At 42.3% G+C, this 27,049-nt stretch overlaps 1 protein-coding gene across 3 annotated transcripts in view; it reads right to left on the bottom strand.

The window, feature by feature from the left end:
• LOC110296266 (contactin associated protein like 2) overlaps positions 1–27,049 on the bottom strand; it is a 265,695-nt gene that overhangs the window by 35,434 nt on the left and 203,212 nt on the right. The window contains exon 1 of one of the 3 annotated variants that reach the window (XM_029478370.1): positions 22,289–22,436. The exons of the other annotated variants lie outside the window; for them this stretch is intronic. The gene's annotated coding sequence lies outside the window, so the exon portion shown is untranslated. Of the gene's footprint in view, positions 1–22,288; positions 22,437–27,049 lie in introns of those variants that run through there. 3 annotated transcript variants of the gene reach the window in all.

Below are 27,049 nucleotides of genomic sequence, written 5' to 3'. Positions count from 1 at the left end.
TTCCTTTAACACTTTTTTCTTTATAATAGCAACATATTTAAATAAAAATGGTGAACCCATTTAAGGGAAAATATGAGCAATGAGTCAAGAGGGTCATCAGAAACGGTAACAATATAATGAAAATAGTTAAAATTATGACATGGGTCCTCACATGACTTGGGGAACATTGTTGGAGAGAAACGTCTGCCTTCTACTAGATTCTGTTCTATTCTATGGACCCCACCTCCTTTCTCCATCCATACTCAGTACCTGCCTATTACTTTAGAACAGCATGGGCTCTGAGAGTTTTAATGGCTTCATTCAAGATTCTACTCCATTCTACCCACTTGGCCCAGGCAAGTTCTTTCCCTTTTGGGTGGGCCTGGTGCCTAATTTGGACCTCTAATAGAAGGTAAAGCTTCTTGTGACCAAGAACTGAATGTCATAGTTCTGTGTTTCCCAATGGCTCTAAATTAATGTCTTTCATGAAATAATTGCCCGGTATTAATGAGCACAAACATAACCAAACATACATTAAGTACTCTGCCACTGAGTTTGGTTGTGTGGGGATAGAACACTGAGAACTTAGGTACTATCTAACATGCTATGGTCAAGTTTTGCTGGCTTCATAAGGTACAGAAAGGGGGAACATGGCCTTACAAAGGAAGAGAAAGGCAACAAATTAGTGTATATTATTTACTGAGGTATCGTTATCACCTGGACAGCAATCCAGCTTACTGAAGATGGTCTTATCGTTTACAAAACTGTACTGCATTGATATCAATGCCTGTGGATTAATGCTGCATGCCCACTGCTATCTACACCCTCCATAGGCCTTCAGTGTGAGGCTCTGAGTTTATACACAGTGGAATAAGTAGGATGCAGGCTTAAGATCATTGCCTGGGGGAGGTTTTACATAGTTCCAGTAAAATCAGACTGAAAGGAGATTGAAGAGCTGTCCCCTGATTCCATATCCAGTTACAGAAGGGTGGTGCTCACCCAGCCCATTCCAAGAGCTGATGCTAGTGTCAAGGCTCAACATTGGTCCCCTGAGAGAAGAGCTGCAGATGAGTTCATCAGGTGAGGCAGCTTTTCCATTCTAGCCTCATTCTTCTACAGATGTATTGGCAGGAGCTTGGTTGAGTCAGTGGAAGGAAGGACCAACTCCCCTTCCCCATCCTCTGGAGCCAAGAACATTAATCCAAAAGTGCAAAATAAAATCAAACAAGCCTCCCTTTCCAGCTCTAATGCAATGAAATGATAAGCAGTAGGCAGGGCGCAGTGATGCTGGCTGCTAGGTGATATCAGGCTTCTGGTCTGACAAGCTGCATCATCACTGTCTTAGGGGCCTGCTGGTTTTCAAAAGAAAGCATGACCAGAATTAAATCCTTGTACGTAATTGATGTTCATCATTATGTACCATGACATTTTATTAATCCCATAAGAAAGATGCTAATGAAATCACATTGTCATTATTAGAGGCTTTGCTCTCTTACAAAGGGAGACAAGTCTAAAATACACAGGTGTGATTTAAATAGCTCTTGACCTATAAAGCATGCTTGCTGAATGATTAAAAGGGAGAATGCTGGAAGAGCAGAGTCCGTTTCTGTCTCAGTGTCTGCTGCATGCTAACTTGTGGATCTTTGTTTAAGGATTAATAAAATGAAATTAAGTGTGTTGGCTCTCTAAAGGCAAACAGTAAAAAAGAAATGCCTTCATGTCAAAATGTTAGCCACCTGTTCTAGTCTGTAAAAAAGTTAAAGATGACATTTTTATTTGTATCCATTTATCATGGTTCTTGAGCTTTAAGAACATTAAATAAATGGAAAACAAACAAACAACGCCCCCCAAAAGGAAATTTTCATTTCTATTCCTAAAATCTAGCCTGAAAATAAAAGACTTATTATGATTAATCTTACAATAGAGTTGTAATTATTCAGCATCAACATTGCATGCTCACAGGAAGTATGACTCCTTACATGTTTCTAGATACTAGACATTTGGTGTTATAACAGTCACAAATCAGAAAGATGGATTTTCTAAATTTTCTTGGTTATTTCAAGGTTGTAAAGTGTAAACTAGCAAGTCTGGAAGATACTGATGTCCTGGTCCAGCAGGCTCTGCAGAAAGAGAGACAATGAGGTAGTCGGGTCCTATGACTCCTTGAGTAATGGGGGATTTATTTACCTCTTAGGATCTTAGTCAGTGTAAGCTTCAGGACCTAGATATTTGCTACTGCAAAGCAGCGTGGAGATGTGCAGTTTCCCATGAGCCAGGAATGCACACACCTGCTTCTTGCTCACAGAAGGAAATGGAACCTATACACAACATTGGCAAGCTGAAATGTGGGGAGAAAAACAACTTTTTAAAAAATGTGTGTGCCTTATTTCTGCCAAAGTGTTCCCATGTCTTGTTTTTGGCTTTAAAAACCCATAGTTGAGTGTAGCTGACATGTAAGGACAGCGTGTTTGATTTTCTAGTATTTTCTCCTTTATTCCTCCAAGGCACTGAGGGTCTTCCTTCTAGAACTAACAGAGGATCGCTTGAAATGAACATCCCAAGAGTAGAGCAACTTAGGGCTAAGAAGGTCAGGAGGATGTTGGCTTTGGGCACTTGTTACGAAGCATGAGTTTAGGCTAGGGGAGACTACTAGCAAGCTTTGCTATTTGCAGGTAATGCCATTTAGCAATTCAGTAGAATAGAAAGCAGTTTGCTTCCTGTTTTCACTCTGTTGAAATCCATGCTCCAGGAGGCCTCCAAAGCTCTTTCTCAAGGAAATACAGTCCTTTTGAGGACTAAGACTGCACAAAAGTTCAAACATGATAGTGTCAGGAAGTGGACCTGAGGTTGGAATTGAACGCATGCTTTCCCCAGGAAATGGGCTCTGTCAGTAACAGGCGAGAAGATGAAGAAAGGAGCTGTTTTCAGAAAGTGTGCTGAGTGATCCTCCTTAGTTTCCTTCCCATGCAACGGACACAAGAAAGAATTCAAATCTTGCAATATTGCCTTGTGCTTTGAAGACAAAGTTTAAACACTTGAGACTGAGCTCGAAGCCTCAGTGGTTCATCACAAATACAAACATTACAATACTTTGGATAGCATTAAGGAGTAGGACCAAAAAAAGGACTAGTAGTGCTTTGGGAAAATAAAGGTATATTTTACCCCACATTACAATATTCTTGACTCTAAATTAATTGGTCCATTTTCAAATGGCACTAAGAGTCTCTTAAGTTAAGGGATACTGACAGAGGACTTATATTTCAGCAAAGAATTCTATGACATCTCTTATGACAGTTTTGTGCCCAAGAAAAATGTATGTGGGTTGGCACTAGTATAAGCAGTATTTCAAAGGTATGTGTATTAGAAGATGAACAGTGGGAATAATTTGTTTGATGAATAAAAATCATCTCTAATGGAAAATTTTAGATATACAAATACAAAACTCTATTTAATTATTGGGTTAGGTAAGATATTGTGTTGGCTAATTCAACTTGATACTAGCTAGAATTATCTGAGAGGAGTGAACCCCAAATTAGACAGTGCTTTCATAAGATTAGGCTATAGGCGTACAGGTAGAGCATTTTCTTAATTAGTGATTCATGTCAAAGAGCCCAACCTATTGTGGGTGGGGTCATCCCTGGGCTGGTGATTCTGGATTCTAGAAGAATGCAGGCTGAGCAAGCCATGAGGAACAAGCCAGTAAGCAGCATCCCTCTATAGTCTCTGCATCAGCTCCTGCCTCCAGGTTCCTGTACTATTTGAGTTCCTGTCCTGATTTCCTTTGATGATGAACAGTGATATGGAAGTATAAGCCAAATAAACCCTTTCCTCCTCTAGTTGCTTTGGTCATGATATTTCATCATAGATATAGTAACCCAAACTAAGACTGATATCAAGGTCCACTGGCCAGTATGTCATACAGTATTTACTAGAAAGAGGTGGCTATACAGGAAATAAAAAGAGCATATGCCAAAAGGATGTTGAAAGGCCAAAATGATAGCTTATACCTAACTAGATAAATATTAGAAGAAATGAATACCTAATTTTTATACTTGGAAATAACATAGAGTGCCATCACCAAACTGTATGACACATCTAATAATAACGTTGCAAATGTCCTCACCCCAAGAGAAGGGTATTTCAATTAATTTTATATAGTTTAGGAGTTAAAAGTAAGATTTGGCTGAATCAAAAAAAAAAAAAAGAATGGGTTCTAGATTCTAATTTGCAAAGGAAGTTCTAAGGCTCTCTCATGGATTGGCTAGATTAACTCCAGGGGTGTGTTCAGTTCAGGATAAAAGACCATTGAGCATGACTACAATAATTAGTTAGGGTGTATGTACTGGCCTGTCCTTTGATTTGAGCAGATGAAGACATCAAAAGGACCCATAGACGTGTACAGATATTTCTTCTTAATAGAAACTTTTCTTCCTAGAAGGAAGAGGAGGGAGACTCCAAAGTCTCAGGAATCTCATGAAGCACACAAGGTTCAGGAAGGTCATACAAAGCCAGAGCTGCTCATGAATCATATAGGGATCAGGAAGCTCATGAAACATACAAGGTTCAGAAAGCTAAGAAAACATATAAGGCTCAAGAAGCTTAGAAAGTTTTAAGAGTCTCAAGACCCCTCTCCATGGTTATAAAAGCAGGGAACAATTGCTGGGGCAGGACAATCTCTTTGGTGGGGTTGACTGAAAGTTGTGCAGATAATTCCAGGGATACAGCTTTCATACTGTATCGCCCTCAAAAGGACAGATTTCTGATGATTGGAGCTGCCTTTGAATGATCCATGCTCCTGTGAAAATCCCAACATTTCATTGGCTCACAAAACTATTAGATGGAATCTCCTTTGGTCTGCTGTTAGTGTCCTTTCTGGAATAAATATACATTTGCTAAGGCAAAGTTACATAGTTACATGAAATATATATATATATATATATATATATATATATATATATATATATATACACACACACACACACACACACACACACACACACATATATATATATATATATATATATATAAAATGGAGAGAGAGGGGAGAGAGAGACAGAGACAGAGAGACAGAGAAACTTCTCCCATGAACTTTTAGGTCAAGGTTCTAGATGTGAAACTATAATGGCTACTTTTGAGAAATATCTAGTCTGGAAAGGAGAAAACCTCTCATCACATCCATATAAGGAGTCCTGTTAACTACCGACTGCTCCAGAAAGGCTGGAAGGAAACATGTGACTCAGCCCGGGGCTGAATGGCAGCAGTCATGACTCTTGGGAGTAGGGCTGACTAGCATCCTCCCCTCAGGAGCACCCACTGAGAAGACTGTGTTTATGCTATGCTGTCCATGCTGGACAGACACAGTGCTGTGGGTGCCCCATTATGGGCACCATACTTAAACATTCTGCAAATAGAACTGCCTCCTATGGAAGCCTATAAGTTTAGAGGTGTTCATGGTCATAATGTAACCAGGAATACCTTCCAACTCAGCAGTTAGGAGCAGAGTGATAGAAAGGTGAGGAAATTTAACATCTACAGGTACGTTTCCTAGGGAAAATGAGAAGGAAATGACTTGAAGCACCTGCTTCACACAGAAGCCACAAGAACAAAGGAAGTTCCTGTAAATTGTGTAGCACTGGGCCCTGTTACTGAAGCTGACTGGCTACTTCTAACAGTGTTCATGGTGACTGAAATTTGTGGAAGGTGATGGCAGGTCTCTGTCTCTTGATTCTTCTCTCCTAGAAAGAAAGAATTCAGTATACACACACACACACACACACACACACACACACACACACACACACAATTGTTTGTTTTTAGCAAAGCAAGTACTTCAAAGAGATTGAAGTAGGCTGTCTGAAAAGCACAGCAGCCCAGTGGATTCTGGGTTGGGGACTTCAGAGATGGTATGTGAGTAGTTAGAAAGTGGGTGGTGTGTTATAATGAAGTCTAGGTCTTCTTATAACAAGAATGCCAGATCTTGGGATGCCAATGGAACTGAATTGTTGAGTTGTGCTTAATTCAGAGATCCAGCCGTGGAGAGGGCAACACATTAAGACCCTCAGATTTTCCTTCCCACTTGTGTCCAGCCATGAGATTATAAAAGGAGAAATCGGGGAGGAACAAAGTCATTCTGAAACCCAGTTGCCATCTGTTCAGGTGTCAGCCACTGAGGCCTGTTATGTTTGTGCCTCTCTTGTCATCATTCCTCTCACATCATGAATGCCCAGGCTTGGACACGCCTTTAAATGGAGTCCACTTATTTTCTGTTGGTATCAGCCTGTACCCCTCCAGGAGCATCTGGGCTAGGGCAGGTGTTTAACTCAGAACAAATGATCCTCTGTGTGTGTGTGTGTGTGTATGTATGTATGTATGTATATGTGTATATCTCTGTGTATGTATATACTATGAAGTCTAATATTTATTTATTCATGAAGAAGCCTTGAAAAGCAAACACACATTCAGGAACTGTGAAAGTACACATGCCCAGACATTAGGTCTCATTTGCTTAAAAAAGGATCCCACACGCCAGAAATTCCATCAGAATATGAAATGTGTTGATGCCAAAAGAACTACATCTCAATTATGGGGGTAGGGGTATCTACATTGGTTGGTTCCTTTACCAAGGTACCTGAAGTTAAGAAGAACATATTTTAGGAGAGAGACTAATGCAATTGCCTCCCTACAATACTCTATCTACCCTCAGCTCTGCTAGGAAAGAAAGCACACCAGCAGGATACCAGGGAGAATGAGGCCCAGTGTGGAGAAAAATGCACCGCCTACAAGGTGCTGCAGCAGCTGTAATTTGCACCTTCCCAAGTGGAGACAGAAGAGCTGTCAATGCACACAGACAGCTAGGAGGGTAGAGATAATGACAGAACCAGAGAAAGGGCCCCGCTGGGGAAATAAGCAGTCAGCCAGCTCTGTGGGAGCCAGAAATGAAGGCCTCCCGGGGAGAATCTGAGACTGAGTCAAGTGAAAACCTACAGACCCCAATACCAGCCCCATGAAGAGAGTCCATTTGGGTAAATTAGAGAGGGCTGCAGGTTCACTGTCTGTCTCAGCTCAGCTTTGTTCTTTGTGTTTTTACTTTGAGTAGTTCTGACTAGCTCCCCAAGGCATCATTAACAGTTTGCAGGGGGATAGACCCTCAGTGAGGAATGTAGCACAATTGGTAGTGTGCTTGCCTAGCATGGATGAAGCCTGCCTTTAATCCTTCTCCGTACAGAAAAAGAGCATGGTGCCACATGCCTGAGATTCTAGGACTAGTGAGGTGTAGGTGAAAAGGTCAGAAGTTCAAGGCCATTCTTTGCTCCACAGTAAGCTGGAAGCCAGTCTGGACTACAAGAGACTTTGCCTCAAAAAAAAAATAAAAATAAAAATAAAGACTGGAGAGATAGCTTGGCAATTAAGAGTGCTTGCTGATTTGGTTCCCAGGACTCACATTAGGTGGCTCATAATCACAACTCCAGCTCCAAGAAGTTCAATCCTTCTTCTGGCCTCTACACTCACATACATGTGTGTGCACAGGCACTCACAAACACACATATATACTCACGGACAAATGTACATATATACCCACACAAATCAATAATAAAGATAAAATAAATTCAAATCCATAAATAATAATGATAAAACCAGAAATATAAAACTTTGATAGCACATCTCTAAACCTTTTTTTGAGAGCCTACAGCTTGGTTTAGACTCCTAAGAAAAAGACATAATCAAAATGGTTGACTTCAGACTCACCTAACACATCTCATATTCCCTTAGAAGTCTCTATTTCTCTCAGAACCAAAAAGAATAGGACATACAAGGCTCTCCAGGTACCCTGGCTCCCTCAGCCTTTGGGAATAGTTCTTGGTGGCTGTAGGAGTTTCCCAGGTATCCTCTCAGTGGCTGTCTTACTCCATAAAGAGAGTTCTGCTGGCCAGTTGGTAAAGTCTAAATGTCCCTCTTTCAAATCCTTCTTCACAGAGCAGTAGGAGCAGGGGACACCTTATGGATACAAACCTCTGCTCCACTTACTTCCGGAGGGACCTGAGCCAAGGTACTCAATTCCTCACACGCAGCCTTTGAGGGTCATTCAGCCCACCTCATGATTGTCTGTGGATATTTAGATAGAGACTGAATCTAGGACACAGAGTAAAGTTGTCCCCCTTCCTCACAGTGCCACTTAGAGATGGAGTCTGAGGATGTGACGTTTCCTTCAGAGGGTTTGTCTCACTTCCAGACCTAAGTTCCTCACTTTCACCTTCCCACAGCTGGAATGATACCCATCCTATCCGTGCTTACCACAGCGTCCCCATACTTCTATAGCTGCTTCTAGATGTGCCTTCCCTGGATGGCCTGCTCTCATATTTACTCTCCCTGCTTCCTATTCCATTGGCTGTCCATTAGATTAAGGACAGCTTCCCAGACAAAGACTAAGCCCTGAATCTTCCCACAGCCATTCTAAAATTGGTTGCACATATAAACACATCAATTATAAAGTTTGGATTTCATGTGCACATTTACTTATGGATACTATGTGAGCAAACACTGCATTGACATCAGGAGCGTTGACTTATTAATAGTTTCTAGATAAAAGGCCTTATGATTGGTTGGTGCTGTAAAGAATAAACAGGTAATCTCTATCCCCTATGAGGATCTGGTAGGCAAGATAAACATTAATTCAGGCATAACAAGCTAATCTAGACAGAGAAATATAAAGCCATGGCTGGGAGGGGTGAGGTGGGGCAAAAAGTGATGGACAGGTTCAGTACTAGGTACTCCAGTTTGCTGTCAGTTGAGGATAGTCTTGGATACAGATGGGTGGAATCTTAAGATACATACTGGGCAGAACTTCATGTTTCAAGCAAGTTTGCATTGAACTTGGTAAGCACTGAAACATCTCTCAAAATCGTAAACTGTGGTGAAAAGTAGAAAAAATTCAAGAATGGGTTAAAAAAAAAAACAAGGATGTGTAGACATTAGAGCCACTGAGTGTTGGTAAATGAGATATAGTACATACAGAAAGTGGAAAGTCAAACTAGGAGAGCTTCACAGCCATTTTGAGGGAAGGAGGTCCAACTGAGCCTGATACAGGGGGATGGAAGGGAAGCTAGTGACTTAGTGGAGACTATAAACAAACATATAAAACCTGGCTTTATTTGTCTAGGGCTTGACATATTGAAGGGGATATTGATAAATGTCAGGACTATACAAGATCAGGAAAAATTAATATAATAAAACACACTGCTTATTTAATTGACAATAAGATAGGAGCTTTCTGAAGGGGTCTTTATTGCTTCCCATTTACCTCAAGGATCTTGATTAAGCTGGAAGTCAGCCAAGGGGCACCAGCTCTTAGGAGCCAGTCACTGGCAAGCTGACCTGAGCAGGGACAAGCTTTTCCCTGTCTATTACTTGTTTTGATGATGACATGCTCAGTGGCCATTCCTGTCAGCAAGTTCATGGGCTGAAGAAAGGTTGGCAATTTGAAAGGCACATGGCATTTTTATAGTGTGCAGTTAACTTCCAGGCCTTCCAGGCTAAAATTTTATGAGAGTGACTGGAAAGGTCAGGGGCTGAGACAAATGGAAAAAGTGCAAACAGCAAGAAATCGATGATGGTTGTAACTAGGTGGGGGTGGGGGCACTAAAAGTTACCACATGTGCATGTGGCTCTCTTTTCAAAATGAAAACCTGATGGAGCTAGTGCCAGGATCTCTAAGCTGTACATGAGACTCCCAAAGCTGAGTTTCGTGAGGGAAGCTGTCACAAGGCTTAGAAGTGGCAGAGCCTAAGTCCCCCACATCCATGTCAGCTCTAAAAGACCTAGGTCAGTAAAGCTACCAAAGCTGCCAGTGTTTACTGCAGTGACCACCATTACACATGTGATGCAGGGGTGAGTGAATTCTGTGGCCTTAACTGAGCAGTTCAGTACTTCTTATCAATGAATGTACAGTTTTCCTGGAGGGAAAATCTGATAGGATTCCATGTGCATTAGTGTTGATTTTAGATCCAACAGGATGCCAAAGAAATTAGAAAATTCTGAGCCAGAATATTTACAGCTAGATCCACCCATGGGAACTGTGTTCTGGCCCAAAACATACTGCATCGTTTAGGCATGAAGTCCATGCCTAACTTGAAGCAAATGGAGACATGACTGCTAGTACTTTCCTTTCCCACCAAGACAAGAACACTGGCTTGGGATTATATTGAGCCACAGGCATTAAGTGAACTTGGCAAACAGTTAACACTTAGGAGAATTGGCGAAGAAATCCAATGAAGTGATCATGCCACGAAGTCTCTCAGAGCTGTCAGTGCTGAGAGGGCCTGCGTGAAAGCTGCCCTCAGCTACAGTTGGTGACTAACAGATAAAGAAGGCAGGTTTACTTTATTTGCAGTCTCTGAACCAGGAACCACCATGGATTTAACCCTAAGGCTGATGATGATAACATCTGTTAACCCCAGCCTTTCCAATACTGAGCACACAGCAGTAAACACTTTCTGAGTCTTCTTCAGGAAGAGCCTTTCTTTGTGCAGTCAGGGTTGAGGCTCTGTGTTGTTCGGTCAGTAATGACGTTACTAACCTCCATATCCTATGGAGCGGATGTTTGTATGGGAGCCTGGAGCCGGGGCTACTAAAGAGAGTATAGGAAGCTCCCGATTCTGACCAGAGCCAGGCAAAATTCATGGGTGAAGGAAGTAAAAAATATTAAATGAATAAGTAAGTAAGTATAGGATGTTGGCATATTTTTGACAGTTTTTTCAGAGGAATAATTTGTATGCAAAAGCACCCCAGTTTAGATGTCCTTCTTGACCATCTCTGATAGATATCTACGGTATATAGTTGTCACAACTAAAATACAGGACGTTTAAATAAGAAGTTTGTACAGATTTACTTTTTGTTTGTTTCCTGATATTTGTTGGGTATTTTAGAGCATGCATGTGAAAATGAAGACAGTTAAACCTTCACCCCACTGGACATACTCGTAGCACTTTTTAAAAAATCTCATAATCTGATAAGGAAATTTTAGATCAACCTAATAGCACGCTTAGACTCTAATCAGATCAGAGTCCTTGCCTCAGTAAGGCTTGTTTCTCTTTCTTTAAGCTCTCTTCAGAGACAAAAGAAAAGGTTTTAGGGGCATGGATATAGTGTGCTTACTCAACTTCCGGGCTTGGGGATAGGGTGGAGTTTGAATTCATACTACTGCACAACCGAATATGAATCTATTCCTGTGTCAAGTGCAACCTTTTGTATCTCACAAAATCCCCAGAAGCTCCTCTTTCAATTCTCTAAGCAGAGAAATGCTCAGTGGAGCCACCTAGAGGATGTGTTATTGCCTAAAGTAAGTGAAAATGGTCTCAACCAACTGCTGGAGGTCTGCTCTGGAGATCTGGGAGTTCAGAGCTCCCCAGGGACCTGGCCCCATGGTCTTCCCAAGTCCCTTTCTTTCTTAACACTTTCACAGCTTGCATCTTTGTAAAGTGAAAACCCATCAGCAAATGAGTTATGGCCCAACAAAACCACTCTGTTCTGCTCTTGGGATCAGGACAGTTCCTGCTCAGAAGATCAGGTAACTAATTAGATGCCGAGCAAGAGGCAATGGAGAAAAGTAAAGAAAGGACCTTGTGTCAAGGGGTGTTGGCAAGGATCCCAGAGTACTGACTGGCCAGGTAGGAGAAAGCAGAGGATGAAGGGTTCTCTCTGTGGATATGAATGGGAGAGGAGAGAGTGCAACTGCATATTGTTGACCTCGGGCAAGGAACAGACTCTCCCTCACCTCAAGGGCCGTGACCAGTTCCTCTCCTTGCAGGACTGTGGGCACAAACAGATGAGGTTACTGTCCCTCAGTTCTAACATCCACTTGAGATGTGTTTCTCCAGAAACCATCTGGCCATGTGTTTTATACCTTTCTGGCCTCCTGCTTATGTGTCAGGTCCTCAGAGAGGCCTTCATTGGCCAACCGAACCCACACAGCTCAATCCGTCTGTGTGTGTTGATATTGGTAGGATCTTTAATAGTCTAGTCCACATAATAAGTTCCAGGCCAGCCAGGGTTACACAGGGAAACACTATTTAAAATGACTAAACAACAAACAAAAGGCTCAGCACCTCTGAGATCAGAGGCTTGGTGGTCAATGTTATCAATTTAATTGGATTAAGAAAGAAACAGCTAGGGGATTACTGAAGCAAGCCTCTGGGTGTTTCTTTGATGTTTTTCTAGAGGTGATTAGATAATGAGGATTCTGACCTGATCAATAGATTAATGCCTTGATGAAGACATAAATAACAGCATTACCAGACGCTAGTTAAAGACAGGAGGTGGGAACTAGGTTGAAGACGTAGGGCCATTAGAGTCATATCTTGGGGACGATATCCTTCCCTGGATACCTTCTATAACTTCTTCCCTGAGATTCCCATCTGCCACGATGTGAATGGGCCTCCGACTTTTCTGTCCCTGTCATGACATCATGAGGGACTGAAATCTCTGAAACCATGAGGCAAATAATATTTTCTTCCTTTAAGTTGTTTCTGCCAGGAACTGGTTACAGTGGCAATAAAAGTAACTATGACAGAGATTAGAGGACTTTTCTGAGTCACTTGAGTCAGCTGGACAACAAATCTGAGCTCACAGCATTTGTTATTCACAGAGTTCACAGAGCACCTTATAAATAAACTCCAATTAAATTAGGCCCGAGAGCGTGCTACTGCAAAGACAACCCTTGTCAGAGTGAGACCTCTTCTGCTCCCTATTACCCGTCTAATAATTCTGCTATGAATAGGAAATATTGGTTTGGAAAAGAAGGCAACCTTTGAAAGGAACATGGCTGAAGTGCACTTTGTGGTTTCAAATTCTTAGTGTCAGAGACAGCATATCGACCCAATCAGACACAAGGATGGTTGCAGGGAGCCACAAATGGACTGAGCAGTTGAATGGATGCCACACAGCAACTATGACATACAATTTCAAAAATTAAAAAGATATGTATCAGAAAACTTAGAATTCATTATCTCTTTTTATTCAAATCCCGCACTGTTATGTAGGAGTGAGAAATGTTGGTTTGAGAGTGAAGTATATTATTGGGTTAAAGTCCTAGCCTGGGGAGCAGACATCTTTGCAGCTATAGACCCCAATTCCTTAGTCTCTCTTTTTACTCTTTGAAAGGGAAAGAGTTTGAGACTGGGTCTTACATAGCCCCGTTGCTGAGAATCATCTTGAACTCCTGATCTTCTGCCTCCAAGCATTGAGATAACAGGACACTGCTGTCACACCTGGCTTAGCTGCCACATACACATCTGTACCTCTTGATCTGTTCTTGCCATCTCTAAAATATCCATAATGCATCTTCAATCTATAGTTTTATCCTTTAGCCTCAAGCCACTGTATCTCTACACTGAAACCCCATAGCCTCTTCCTCTCTGGCCTCCCTGCCTCTACTCATATTCTCCCTATCATTTGGTTATACAGAGTCCAGATGATATTTTAAAACACTCTACTAACTTGCCATTTAACTCACCATAAATTTCAGACTACCTGCTCTAGCATGGCCCAAGAAGTCTCTTAGCAACAGGCTCCTCCCTTTCTCCACCTCCCTTACCACTTGCAGCTGCACTTGTCTCTTTATGTTCAGGAAATCAATGGGCCTAACCGGCCTCAGGGTCTTTGCTCCTGCTGTCCCTATTAACAGGACTGTCTGGCTCTTACATCTGGCTGCCTCGAGTCCTCACTAGGGGCGCCCCAGCTCCTGCTTGGCTCTATACCATCTACTGATTTAATTCTCTTAACAGTATTTATCAGCAGTTTAAATCATTTATATATGTATTCATTAATTTTTGCTCTTTTTCTTCCCAAGAGACTGATGTTCCCTAACCCCACTATAAAAGGGGCTTAGACCTTTCTCTGTCTGCCTGCAAGGGGGAGATCTGCCCCATATGAGTCAAATTCTTTCCAGAGAAATAGGGGATGTGTAGTAACTAAAAAATAAATCTATATTATATAGTCTCTCAATTCTATAAGGAAACAGTGGTTTCGTTTTGTTTTGTTTGTTTGTTTGTTTTCCCCCTCTTAAGTTTACTGTAGCACAGATATCCTAGGTAACAGGAATAAGAAAAAGCCAAGTTTGAAATGATCAAAATTGTAGAGTATTTGCAGCAAGGAGCCCAGAGTCATAAAGAAAGGTTTAATACAACCTCCATATGCCTGGCTTTTTCCATAGGGATCCTGACTGAAGCTCTTGGCTGGGGATCTTGGCCACCAGCACTCTCCATTAACAAATAGCCTCCCTTGCTTCAGGTTCCACTCCCCACTTTCTTCCTCCAGCTCCATAGGGGCTGATTCCTGAGCTTCTTCATTGCTCCTCTGAGTCATCATGTCCAGGGAGCACTATGTTTTATGGTGCTATTTGCTTCTGCAATCTATATTTGTTTCAATAACCCATGTATTGCAGTTTTGATCTTGGAAGTCCTAGTTTATTTCATTGATAACCAAACAAAAACAAAAACAAAAAACCAAAACCAACCAAACAAAAAAACCAAATAACTGGTCACTCGAGACGGGGTACAATTACACGCACTTCAGGTAGACCATCTGTTTAGGTAGCAGATCTGGGGGCACAGGTAGGGAACATCTTCCTGTAGGGAATTCTTATTTGCACAGCTACCCACTTGTGATCTGCAACCTTCATTGTCATCTTGACTGGTATAGAATCACCTAGGAGACTCACCTCTGAGGGACTTTCCAGAGAGCTTTACCTGAAAAGGCCAGACCCACCCTGAATGTGGGTAGCATCATCCCATAGGCTGGAGTCACAGACTGAATCCAAATGAAAGAAGAAGTGCAACACCCCCTGATCTCCAAGGAGTGAAGAATCCTCGCTGCATGTGTCTGCTACCATGCACTCTGCCATGATGGGCTTTACCGTTTAAACTGTGGGTCGAAATAAGTCCTCTTCTCTTCAGCTGCTTTCTGTCTGGTGTCTAGTCATAGTGGCAAGAAAAGTAACAAATGTATCACCTTGCAGATAGCCTGCATTAAGCGGCCTGGGGTCCTCTTCTCATTTCCGTTCTCCTGACTGCTTCATGGGGATGGCTTTCTACCGTGTCTCTGGTGGATACTTTTTCCCTTTGTTATATTTGGGAGAGAAACCGGGTAAAGCACTTCTGGGTTCACCCTGCTTCTATGTAACCTGGAACCTGTAGGGTAACTGGTCTAACTGAACTGCCCTTCATAGCTGCTGGGAGAAAGACAAATCAGTTTTCTCCAATGGAGTGACACTGGGTAGGTATATCAACCACTCCAGGGCAGGCGTTATGTTCAGTAGTGGGAGACAAACATATATTGGACTCCACAATTTTTTTGTGTGCTCTTATTTGCTTACAGTTTGGTAAATTTTTTTTCCTTTTTCTGTTATGGTTTTGTTTTATTTTGTTTTCTTGGTTGGGGGGGTTATTGTTGTATTGGATGTTTGGTTCGGTTCTTTTTGAGAAAGAACTTAAAGTTGGGTAGGTAGGGTAGGAGAGGATCAGGAAGGATTTGGGGAGGGAAGAATATGATCAAAATGTATTTAAATATAAAGGTTGTTTTAAATGATAAAAGATATAACGAGAAGAATTAAAAAGAAAAAGAAAGTGGAGAATCATTCCATGGGAGCCAATCTTTGATTATGAAAGTATAGCTCAATTGCTAATCTTATGGGCTATAAGTAACCTCCAAGTTTTTGTATTTTTTTAAACCACATTGCACATTTCTTTACATAAAAAAAATGAAATGAAAAGGAATTTTTAGGTATTCTGGAAAAGCTACAATTCTTACATGTAGAAATGAGAATGAAGGCATCTCAAACAACAAAGTGCAGTACTGAATTGCTTTCTCAATTTTGAAGATAGAGGTGGTCATTGGACACCCAGAATGTAGAGCCTACTTACGTCCGATCATATTTGTGAGCCCCACAGTATAAAGTCCATGGAATATTCACAATACAGAGCAGTAGCAGAATGCCAGAGCTTTTAGAGTCCCAAAGCTGTCACATTCTGCTTAGTCAGAGACAGACTGACAGAGAAAGGTGAAATACTACAGAGGGATAGGGGAGGGGAAATCACTCAGTGAACAACAGCCACAGAGACCGGAAGCCCCAGCAGACTTCACTCAGGGGTTGCTAAGTAGGCTAAGTCCAATTTCAATCAGCTGTCAGGTGGAGTAGATCAATCTGAATGGAATGAAAACATTGATCTTAAAAGCAGACCAGTAAGTAATGTCTGCTGGATCTTCAGAGATGGGTAGGTCCAGCCTTCCCACAGCCAAGACGCCTCCTTATCGCTTGTTCTCAGGCCCCACAGCCATCTAGCTTGTCTTTACATCTTTGTATTAACTACCCATGAGCTTGAGGCTTGCCCCAAACCCCTGGATTACTGAGTCTCAACTCCAGGCCCCAATCATTCTCCTTATCCACAGCATGGAAATCTGCTTCATCTGAAGATCCAACAGTGTTCCCTGACCCCACCTCCCCGGCCCCAACATGTTCACAAGCTCCCCTCTACAGAAGCATTTAGCATTTAAGGTAGTTAAAAGCTACTCTCCCTATGCCTAGTTTCCTAAGGCCCCTGGCCCAGGCTGCTGGTCCTCAGGTCCTCAGTTCCTGCTGCTGCTCTTTACCATTACCCTCCCCTGTCCTCTTTCGGGGTTGGCGGTGTCCAGCTCACCTCACAGCATGGTTCCTCTAATTGATGATGTCCCAAGGATGCCCAGTGTCATCTCAGTATGTTCAGCCTGGCAGCCCCAGGGTTACTGACCTCTCACTCTGACACTGTGTGGCCAGTGCTCAGGCCTTCTTCCATTTGTATAATTGATTTTTTGAGCCTAAATGTATGAGCTTATATTCAACTGGCTTGGCTCAGACTTAGAGCTACCTAAAATAATGATGATAGTTTACATTTAATTCTAATTCCCAAACCACCAGAGTGCTTTCACATGTCTATAATGGTACAGCCTGATTACCTTATTTACCATGTGCCTTGCTCTTCCTGACTCTTCATCACCTGGAAATGTGATTAGCAGGAAGGGCATCAATTGTCACACATAAACCTATTCAGGAGTGAGGAACAAGGGACCCAGCTCTGTAAAATGCCTTGTCTTACTGGCCATTCACACTGTATCCTAGAGATGAGGTAGGCAATAGACCACCCCATGAAATCTCCATGGATAAGCACACAGGAAAGCACAATAAAGAAAAAGAAAGCAACATGAGGGAAGAGAAAAAGCACCCAGCAGGGTGTGTTAAAGACAGCTGGCCAGAGAAGGGTTCTTGGAGCAGACCAGAGTGATAACAGGAAAGGAATGGACCCCTAGAGATCGTGTGGCACTGGAATTAATCAATTGACTTCCTGTCCTACCAAAGAGAGTTTCAAGCAGGTTTTGACTTTTGTTGATACTATCAACTAACTCAGAATTTTCTTTACACTGGTCAAGAGCCAATACAATGACTGACACACACAGCACCTTTAAAATGGTTGTTGAATGAGTAGAAATTGAGCATTGTGGTAAGGTGTTTCAGAGGCACTGCTGAAACCAAGGAGCAGACTGTCCCACCCATATTACCAGGGTTTGTGATGTTTGTCCTGTGACTCCTCTGTCCCTCTGGGCATTCCTCAGGGCATAATTAGATTCTGATCAATTGACCAGTTGTCAGCAGTCCATTTCGAGCTGCTTCAGGAACACAGGCTACAACTCCAGACTATTTAAATTAGTGTAGAGTCACAAATGTCCAGGTACACGTCTTCTCTTCTCACTGATCTTGGAATCTACACTTTGAGCAACACAGTTCACTTGGGATGGCTTGATTCTGAGGAACTCATCTTTGGATGTATGAATCACATGTTTCTTCCCACATTTCCAATTCCCCACTTACTAATCTGGAATCTTACCAAATTTATACGGAATGGATACCATTTAAAGTATTGTTTTAAAATAAAATGTTTATTTTATATGTACATGTGTTTCGCCTACATGTATGTCTGTGTACCACATGCATGGCTGGTGCCCATGGAGGCAGATGAGGGCACTGGATTCTCTGGAACTGGAGTTATAGATGGTTGGTAAACCATCACATGGGTGCTGGGAATTGGAACTGGGTCCCTTGCAAGACCAAGTGTTCTTAACTGCTAAGCCACCTCTCCAGCCCTACAAGAGATATTTCTGGGAGTTTGCATCTCTCTATTTCTATTTCCAACTCTTCTGAAGATTTGCAGTGCCTCCCTTAGATTATCCACTCATGCCATCCACAAATGCCTTTGCATTCTGATGTGTGATTTGTCTAAATCCAGGGGAAGAGATTTTTGCAATCATATTAAGGAATTAGTGACTAATGGAACAACTACCATGCAGTAGGAAATACTCGGGGTGGAGCAAATGGAAGAAATGGAGGTGGAACAGAGAAAGGACAGAAATAAATATGGTCCAATCCCTGTACTGAGGATAGGGAACTAGGCGTTGGAACATATGTGAAACACACGGGCAGAAACTGAGCAAAACCAGAGCCAGAGAAGGGGTATGACAGCAGCAGGGAGTGCTCAGGTGAAGCCGAGGTGGGAGCACAGTGAGAGCCTGAGCACAGATGGACAAACAGGTGGTGGTGTGCTGGGACCTAGGGAGCTGCATGTAGCTATCGGGTAATGCATTTGGTAGAGAGCTGCATGGGAAATTGATACCCAATGGTGGACAGCTGTGCTACAGAGCCAGGCCTTCAGGAACATCTACTGGCTAGCCAAGCCAGAGTCCGTCCCTGCAGGTCCTCAAGTAAGGATGACTCTGCCAGCTCTGTGTCTCAGTTTGTTTTGTTGAAATCTTCCAGGAGACAAGGCAGAGCCTAGTTCCTTATTTCAAGGCATTTTTTTTCCCTTGTAAAGAAACTTAGGCAAGTGTCCTCTGAGCAGATTTACCCTGGAGAGACTCAAGGTGATCATTTTAATGGAAATAGTTTCTGTTTCTAAAAATGCATAAAGTATTTAAAATCTCCCTTCTGCGATTATACCACCATACAATGCTCTCTGCAGTACTTGTGTCTCCGAGGGCCTGGAATGAGCTTTCATTCAGTCCTTGTCCAATGACTGCCCTTCCAAGTTGGTGAAAGATGGAAACAGAATCAGGAGAATAAAAATGCATTTTAATGTCCTAGAGATGAGCGCTCAGTGGTTAAGAGCACCTACTGCTCTATTGGGGAGGACCCAAGTCCTGATCCCAGCACCCACACTGGCCAGTTTACAAACACCTGTCATTCTGGCTCCAAATGATTTGAGGTCCTCTTCTGGTCTCCCTGGGTGCCTGCAATGCACACACTTTAAACGTGCATTTTGACTATGATTATTTGCAGCAGGGAATGCCATCATTGAGCTACATGTGTGTGGTTGCATAGATGGGTAACGATTTAGAATGAAAACTGGATGACAATGGAGGCTCTAAAGCAAATCTTCTGAGCTTACAAAACTACTCCTTAGCAAGGAAGAATATTTAGTGTACACTAGAATGGGAAAACACTAACTGGTATAGTTTTGGTTTTTGTTTTTGAGACAGGCTTTTCTTTGAAATGTTCAGGCTAGTCTTGAGAACCTACAACAGAGTAGTGTAGGGCCATTGAAAAAGCCTCTGCACAGAGACCCACATCTTCCTATGAAAATAGCCTGGCACTTTGTGGATTCCAAAGGAAGCACATTTGTTATATCTTTGTGTAAGTATATGTATAATGTGTGTATGTATGTATGCATATATGTATTATATGTTTGTATGTGTGTGTATGTGTATATGTGTGTGTTTGTATGTGAGTATATGTGTACATGTGTGCGTTGGGGTGTGTGTTTTCATACATATGTCAGAGGTCAGAGAGTAACCTCAGGTATTGGTCCTTGAGTTCCACCTTGCTTGAGACAGGATCTCTCTTTTGCTTCTGTATATACTGCATTATTTGCCCCTCAAGCTTACAGATGCTCCTGTCTCTGACTCCTATCTTGTAGATTGTAGACACATGCTACCATGTCAGGCTTTATGTGGGTTCTGGAGATCTGAACCTAGATCCTCGGGCTTATGAAGTAAGTAATTATCCCATTGATCCATCCCAGCCAAGGAGAAGAAATTAGGACATAAAACACTGTTTTCTTTCTATACATTGGTCCAATTATTCCCACTCCACCCCCATTCCCTATCTGTCCCATGGGGCAGGCATCACTTCAAAGCATTCAGAACAAAAGACTGCCTTGCTGGAGCAACAAGGCCCTCTCCTTGTTACACTCACTCTATCACCTAGAGACTCAACTACACAGAGAGTACAGTCCTGGGGCTGAGGGTGATCACTGGCAGTACAGAGAACATTATCCCCCGCATCTGCAGCACATCCTTTCACGAGGGAGGCAACATCGAGGCCACATATTTTATGTCAAATTCTCTCGAATCTGGAAGTCTTGGGACTGTAAAGGCCAGAATACTATAGAAAGACTGTGTTTCAGGAGTCTGAGATAGGATCACTTAGAAGGAGTGGTTAGTTCCCTGATTTGTAGGATATGGGTGACATTAGATAAATCTTAAAATGTAGTGAGACTTCTTGGGGACAATAGAGCCAGAACCGTTAGGAAAGTCAATAGAAAACAATCGACTTTGAGAAATGGCTGCTATTATTAGTTCTTTTACTGATTTTCAGTAACTGTAGGATTTAAATAATAGCCAGAAGCTATACACGGAAGGGTTGTAAATATACTATTACGAGCTGAGGCTTGGTCACATAGCTTAGATACTGACTTTAAAAGAAAGAACCCCCACCTGAGCAGGTTAAGGTGGTGAACTTGCCACTTGAACATTTATTTCATTGAGCAGGTGTCATTTGGATGGGGACGCTACCAGGGCAGAGTCAGAAAGGGCAGAGGAACAGGTAGTTTTCTCCAAGCTCTGTCTGTGTTCTTTACTACCTTGCTCTTCCACCTGATAGTTTCTTCTGGGTAGGATCGAGGGATGTGTCAGCAGTAACTTTGGGTTAAAAAGTCACCCTAGCCCGGCAGACTAATTCCTAAGAATTTATGACGTGAACTTTATGGTACCAGAGGAGCACCAGGATTCCCCCTATGGCAGATTTTACTTCTCTCTGGTTCTGCAAAGAACAAAGCTGGGTGTACAGAAGCAGCCATCACACTTACTGTCCTCCCACTGGACATAGGCTGACCCTGTCATACCACCTGGAGAATGCTCAATGGAAATAAGCTGAAGGAGTTCTAGGTTTCCTAACTCTTCTTCAAAAGAAGAGCCTCCTTTCAGATGTTAAGGAAGTAAATCACTATCGCTCGGAAGGAGAAACCACACCGGTACAGAACTGTGAACTTCTAAAGTGCCAACGGTGCTGATGAGCTATTATGCAAAGAAAATGCTGAAATCAGTTCAGGAAGTCAATTCAATGTTCTGCCAACCATCCATGGGGAGGCTGTCCCTAGGAGAAGAGAAACAAACCCTAAGAGTTCTCTGCAAACAAGAGGGTGAAAGATTCAAGCCATCTTCAGGAACAACCAAACACCAAGCTAAGTTTTGAAGGGGAGTTGGGGGAGGGGAATCAAACAGGCAATCCCTTGCTGCGTTCGCTCCCTTAGAAAGAGGCAAAACAAACAGAACCACTTAAACTTAAGATAACAATCAGAGCAACCTACATGCTTTCTATTTCTTCAAGGTATTAATTAATTCTGTGGTCTTACTTAGGGCATATTGTATTTTGCAGGACTGTGAAAGCACGCATCCTTCTGGTGATACTTTACAGTTTGGGATGTGTATGGATGGGTATGTTTCTAAGCTTATAGAAAGAACTTGCTATTATTAATTATTAGAATCCTTATTACAACAAATTAATTTGTTATAAGTTAAAAGGAAAGCCCTTTGCTTTAAACGAATATGATCAAAATCCTAAGACATTGAGCAACTTGCACCGTGTAGCCCTCAGCATTCACCCGTGCGTGCACACATACACATGCATACCCTTGGCAATGAATGAAGCAGTACTCAGCACATTTTCCCTTGGCATAGAACTACTGGTGCTGCCAATGCAAACCCAGACATTCTAAGTGACACTGTCTTGTGGCATTTCTGCTCTCCAAAGACATGGACCTTGCCGAGATCATCCTATCTACAGTCAGATATCCCTTAAGTAAAAGCATTGCTTTACAGAGAGGTTGAGACCCAATCACACTATCACTGTCACTGAGGTCCTCTTTGCCTGGACTTCAGGAGAACACTATTTATTGCATGGACCCAGACACTCACTCAGTGTCCAAATGGGAGCCCACCAGTTGGCCATACTTGCCTCTTTCTTTCAGCTTGCTCAGGTGTGCCCTTGCCTTGGGATGCAGGTGGATTTCCCACTGGCCAGAAATGCTTCAGCCGCCCCTAGTACAGTCCTTTGTCGCCAGATGCTGGAATTTCTGCCTGCTGCTCCCACCACTGGTGAGATCAAACTCTGAGCTACTGAAAAGCAGGTGAAGGGAGGGTAGAAAACATGGAGTGGATTCCTGGATTATTGGCAGCAGATCTGACAGAGGAGCTGCAGCCACAATGAAGTACCCAAGGAGACGCCTAATACATGGACTGGAGTTGTGTAAAATGATTGTATTTTGAATATAACATTACCTACTGCTTCCACACACTAGTGATGCACATAGCACAGTAGCGAGTGTGGCTCTTCTGGTGTTTGACCACCTGTTTTCATATATGCCTCTGATTCTGCAGTGCTTTAAGTAGGACTTGCAGGACCTGGGCTTTAGGGGAGAAACTTGGTACTCAGTTCAGCTTTCACTTCTATGGAGATAAAGTTCTAGTCTTGCTGAGGGTGGCATTAATAGTGGGCTCAGCAGGGAAAGGGAGGCTCTGCTGATTCTATAGGCAGAAAATGACATGCAGAAACTGCACCATGGGATGCTCCTGAGTGGGGGAAGAAAACACAGTGTTTGCTACTCTTGAACTTAGGGTGAGCTCTAGGTTCTCTCATTCTTAGAGCAGGGGTGTTTTGGAGGAGCATTAAAATATTTTGGTATCCTATAAAGCCAGGTCTTGTTTATTTAATTTAAATTTTAAATTTATTTTGAGACAGGATCTCACTATGTAGCTCTGGATGTCCTGGAACTCACTATGTAGATCAGACTGGCACCAAACTCACAGAGAAATCTGCCTGTCTCTATCTACTCACTGCTAGTCTGTTGCCTTCCTCTGGTACAGCAGCAGGGGCTATGTCTCCTGTATCTACTGCATTATTGGGGAAACATCAGAGTTTGGAAAGGGCAGTGGGTGATGTAGAGGGCGGGTGGGGGAAAGTTTTAGCTATGGTGAGCCTTTCACCAAGAACCCTGCCCTTCTGTCTTTCTTAAAGGAAGGACAGTGCTGGCTTCATGGGGATTCTGTAGTCACTGCCACGCACTGCTGTAAGGATTAGGACCCACAAAGTAATACAGTTTAAATAAGATTGCAAATGCTAGACACTCTCACAATGAGAAGCAACTCAGCCTGTCATAGCAGCTGTTCAAACACACAAGTACTGTAAAGACAATGTTCAGGCTAGGCTATGATATGCTATGTATAATACTTTGAAAAAGTCCAGCCTACAAGGTCAGTGTCTCTCAGGGTACCAAAGGAACTGGCGAGGACAGGGGTTGATTGCAAAGTTACAAGGGAAACTTTTTTTTTGTATTATTCTTTATATTGATTAGACTAGTGGCTGCCTGAATATATAGATTTTTCAAAATTCAGTAAAATTGCATTACAAAAGGTGTTTTTAGCCTATCAAATTAAAAGCTATGATAAAGCATACTAACAATGAGATTCATCATGTTTAAGAACTTTTTGTCCCTGAAACCAGTTGTTCCTTTTTCCATCACCTTAGAATGTTCTACAAACAGCATGAATATAGCTTGTTTCCCATCAGGAAACCATAGGCACGAGCCTAGAAAGTCATGAGAACATATGGGTGGGGAAGGCCAATGTTCAGCACAGACTTCAAGGTATGGGGCCAAGAGTGGTCTAGCAATACACTAAGCCCACACCTAGTTCAGTTTCCACATAGCAAGAGGTATTTCCATGCAGGAGATAAGCAAGATCAACAGAAGAGCTTAGGGAGATGGAGAAGCAGAAAAAGAAGTGTATGTAGATCTTGGACAGAGCAGCAGAGTGACACACCTGCTGATGTAAGAAGAATAAACCAAACAGAAATGGTTGCAGAAAGGAGCAAATGCCAGCATTCCTCATAAAGGTCTTTGAAAAATGGTTTAAGCTCCTTGTGTGTCTCTGTGTATGTATGTGTACTGTGCCCAAAGACTTCAGAAGAGGGTATCAGATTTCCTGGAGGTAGAGTTATAGGCAGCTGTGAAAGGACCAGAATGTCTACAAGGAGCTGAACTAGGTTCTTCTGCAGGAACATACGTGCTCTTAACCACTGAGCCATCTCTCCAGTCTGCCAAGTCTCTCTTCATTCAATGTCCAATATGTCCAGGGCTGGACTAGAGAATCTATTCTCTCATAGTATCTACAGCAGCTGTTCTCAACCCATGGGTTGTGACCCCTTTGGGGGGTCAAATGACCCTTTCACAGGAGTATCCTAAGATTATTGGTAAACACAGATATTTACAGTATGATTCATAGCAGTAAATATCAATACAGTCATGTAATAGCAAAAAATAATTTTTATGGTTAGGGTCATCACAATATGAGAAAATGTATTAAAGGGCCTTGGCTTTAGGAAGGTTGGGAACCACAGATCTATAGCTTCTCAAGGCCAGTTCTGGAGGTGTGGCTTTGGGGACTACCAAACCTAGAGCCACACACAGTTTCCTAGGATAGAAGAATTCTATAGGTGCAGAGGGAAGTGGCCTGATGCTCTGGAGACTGGCAGGTGCTCAGGGTAAAAGGAAGCCACTTAGATATGTGTGGCAAAGGCTTTCCCAGGGGCTGCGGTCAAACTCTTTAGACTTCAAGGGTTAGAGTAGAGGGAGAGTGTCTATCAGGAAGGAACCTAGATGGGCCTAGTGGCTCCTGAGGGGAAATGTCAAAGGGACTTCTGTGTTATTTACTGGATCTCTCTTGTACCTAATGCCTGGGTATCACATCCAAGCAGTCAGCGTTTCTTGAGTGGATGAATGAGAAATACTCCGCTAGACACTCACACAGTGTCTACTTCATTTGACTCTTACAGCCATTGTGGGAGAGAGATTGCTATTCTTTCTTCTTGGGGCATCCCTTGTACCCAGAGAAGTCAAACAATTGGCCCAGAGTGTCACAGTTAACAAATACAGCAAATGTGTCAGCAAAGGATGAGCAAGGGTAAACCTTGTAGGTTTCTCTTGTCAGGTTAATGACAAACCTGAGCATTTTACATTTGGAAACATAGGAAAGATTGATTTCCTAATGGAATGATGGAATTTTATGGTCAAGCCAATAATGTTTAAGCGTTCCTCAGGGACATGAATGGAACTGTTTTGCATACAGCATCTGTGACAATAAAGCCTTTAATGATAGCACCAAACTAGGGCATAGAAAACTTGCCCAAAGTTTCTTATCTTTGGGCTTCTTTAAATGAATTGAAACTTGCATTAGAATATGCTTAGTTCTGACTCTTATTTTCTTGCTTCTTCTCTCCTTTCCATCTTTCTTTACTTTTTTTCCTTGAGGTATGATGTTATGTAGCCTAGGCTTGTCTCCAACTTGCTGTATACTAGAGGGTGATCCTGAACTTCTGAACTTCCTGTCCTTTACCTCTCAAGTGCTGGGCTTACAGGCATACAAAGGGTGCTGGGTGTCAAACTTAGCATTTCATACACAGTAAGCAAGCACTTTATCAACTGAGTTATAGCCCCTGCTTTATCTTTTCTTTCTCAGTACTTGTACCGGCTAGTTTTGTGTTAACTTGACACAGCTGGAGTTATCACAGAGAAAGGAGCTTCAGTTGAGGAAATGCCTCCATGAGATCCAGCTGTAAGGCATTTTCTCAATTAGTGATCAAGGGGGAAGGGCCCATTGTGGGTGGGACCATCTCTGGGCTGGTAGTCTTGGGTTCTATAAGAGAGCAGGCTGAGCAAGCCAGGGGAAGCAAGCCAGTAAAGAACATCCCTCCATGGTCTCTGCATCAGCTCCTGCTTCCTGACCTGCTTGAGTTCCAGTCCTGATTTCCTTTGGTGATGAACAGCAGTATGGAAGTGTAAGCTGAATAAACCGTTTCCTCCCCAATTGCTTCTTGGTCATGATGTTTGTGCAGGAATAGAAACCCTGACTAAGACAGTACCTAACAGGAAGCGTGATGTAGACTCAATAGTACATGATGATTTCCCTTTGGGTAACTTTTCTAAAAAGTCACTGATGGTTTATTAATTTAAAAAGTCATGATACTCTAGTTTCTCCTTAGAGTATATAAGTTTTGCACCTTTTACTTTAAAAAAGAAGCTATCCCTACCACTTATTAATTAGAGGGCAGCCAGTCTCTGCCCTCTTGCAAGACTTCTGTTACCATTTGGAGTTTTCAACTCTTTTTGTTCCTGCGTATGAAACCGATTTAACTGCATCATATTGTTTCATTAACATCACCACTCTATTAAAGGCTGATGTTAAGCTATTATCCTCCATAGAATTACGTTTATATTTACTGACCTCTAATCTCAGATCTGTAACACAAGATAAAAGCAGAGACAGTTCTGACTCTGGATTGAAATTGACACTGATATTCTTTATATTTCTGAAAAATGGATGACCAGGAAAATCTAGTCTTATAATAAAAGGTAGATATTTAAACCAGGTGGTAGTGATGCCCATATACCCATTAGTGTGGGAGGACAGACATCAACGCCTGGGCAGAAGAGGGGTTGGTGGTAAGCAAGCAGCTGCCCAAGTCTTTTATTTCATCAGATGCACAAAAGATAGTTTCAAGTTAGGAGAAGCTGAACATTAATTTGTTAAAGTCATGAAAATAAAATAAAATTAAAAAAAAGAAAACATTGAAAGTTTCAGAAGAGGCTAAAAGTTAAGCCAATAAAAATCTAGACCGCTTAGCAAACAGTTTCTCACTGGGAAAAGGAGAGTTACCAGAGGG

This window comes from Mus caroli, chromosome 6, assembly GCF_900094665.2.
Source record: "Mus caroli chromosome 6, CAROLI_EIJ_v1.1, whole genome shotgun sequence".
In the NCBI taxonomy this organism is placed as follows: domain Eukaryota; kingdom Metazoa; phylum Chordata; class Mammalia; order Rodentia; family Muridae; genus Mus; species Mus caroli.
This window is presented reverse-complemented; position numbering and strand designations above follow the sequence as displayed.